This window comes from Schistocerca nitens, chromosome 6, assembly GCF_023898315.1.
Source record: "Schistocerca nitens isolate TAMUIC-IGC-003100 chromosome 6, iqSchNite1.1, whole genome shotgun sequence".
Classification (NCBI taxonomy): domain Eukaryota; kingdom Metazoa; phylum Arthropoda; class Insecta; order Orthoptera; family Acrididae; genus Schistocerca; species Schistocerca nitens.
In genome coordinates this window covers 436,022,706-436,024,527 of record NC_064619.1, presented here as the reverse complement: position 1 = coordinate 436,024,527, position 1,822 = coordinate 436,022,706, and the positions used below count along the sequence as shown (strand labels likewise).

The 1,822-nt window shown below is 44.7% G+C and overlaps 1 pseudogene; it reads left to right on the top strand.

Annotated features, from left to right (window-relative positions):
- The first annotated feature begins 1,026 nt into the window (after positions 1 to 1,026).
- On the top strand, positions 1,027 to 1,145 carry LOC126263882 (5S ribosomal RNA; annotated as a pseudogene).
- The last annotated feature ends 677 nt before the right edge of the window (positions 1,146 to 1,822 follow it).

The following is a 1,822-nucleotide window of genomic DNA, read 5'->3' as shown; positions in this document are numbered from 1 at the left end:
GGTTACCATCACTAACCCTGTCAGAATCACCGGTTTATCCCGCATTTATTCTCCGGTTAGTTATTACGCTTTCGTACAACGCGTTTTTCGTGCTATTCCGAGAATAGAACTTACGCGGCTGCTAACCGGGGATTGTACAACTGGCCTTAGTAGTGTAGCGGTTTGTCAAAAATTATCTGTCAAAATTTCATTTTCTTGATACAGTGAGAATATGTAATCTTTCTTACTTATTATTCCTGTTAATCATTTATTTCCACTCTGTTGGTCTGAATCTGTTGATATCGCTAGTAATTGTAACAACACTTATCATTCGCTCACCCAAGCAACCACATAAAAAACAGCGATTAGTATACAACTGTTCCCTTTTTTCGGCTCAGCTCGTATAGCCCGTGTCCTTTTGTGTGCGGGTAAGTACTTTATTTCTTGATATGACGGGGATTCCCCCTAGCAGAGACACCTCGTACACTATGCACGCTTTCAAAAACCAAATTATGATTCGTTCAGGAAACAACTTAGAATGTGTTCAAAATTTTTTAAAAACCAGATGGGATGCGTTTGAAAATCACGTGAATAATGGATAAGCCATCGTGTATTGGATGCTAGACGCTTTGTGAAACAAGAGTTTTTTCTTCAAGAATATGAATTTGGCGCCCACTAAAATTTCCTCCCGGGGCAAATACCCCAGTTTGTCCTCTCCCCCCAGATCAGGACCTGCATACACAAGAAAGGAAACAGAAATAATCCGCTGAGTTATAGATCATATCACTGACAGCGATTTGCAGCAGCATTCTGGAACATATACCGATATACTGTGTTCAAACATGAAATACATCGAAGAAAACTATCTAGTGACGCATAGCTAGCACCGATTCTAGAAAAAATCGTTCTTGTGACACACAATTGGCTCTTTGTTCACACGAAGTAATGACTGCTACCTACAGGGTATCTCAAGTTGATTCCATATTTCTCGATTTCCAGACGGTTTTTGACACCATTCCTCATAAGCGTCTTCTAGTAAAATAGCGTGCCAACGGCCTTTCCGCAATGGTAACACCGGTTCCCGTCAGATCACCGAAGTTAAGCGCTGTCGGGGTTGGCTAGCACTTGGATGGGTGACCTTCCGGGTCTATCGAGCGCTGTAGGCAAGCGGGGTGTACTCAGCCCTTGCGACGACAATTGAGGAGCTACTTGACTGAGAAGTAGCGGCTCTGGTCATGAAAACTGACAACGGCCGGGAGAGAGGTTTGTTGACCATGAGCCCCCCCGCCCCCCCTCCGCCCCCCCCCCCCACATCCGCATCTAGCAACGCCTACCGGTGAGGATGACACGGTGGTCGGTCGGTACCGTTGGGCCTTCCGAGGCCTGCTGGGAAGGAGTTTAGTTCCAGTCAAATAGCGTGCCTATGGAGTAGCGTCCCAGTCGTCCGACTGCATTTGTGATCTCCTATCAGAAAGTCCACAGTTCTTAGTAGTCGACGGCAAGTTATCGAGTGAAACAGAAGTGATACCTGGCGTTCGCCGGGGTAGCGTTGAAGATCATCTGGTGTTCTTACTCTATGTAAACGATTTAGATGATGATCTAAGCACCCCACTTACTTGTTAGGTTGTTTTCAAATGATGCTCCCGTTCACCGTCTAGTAAACTCGCCAAAAGATCAATGCCAATTGCAAAACGATTTCCGCAACATATCTGCATGGTGCGAAAATTTGCAATTGACCCTTACCAATAAAAAGTGTCTGATCCTCCACATGAGTACTAAAAACTGCTCCGCTAAATTTCCCGACAAATTATACATTTGCAAAGATTCTCGATTCAACTGAACA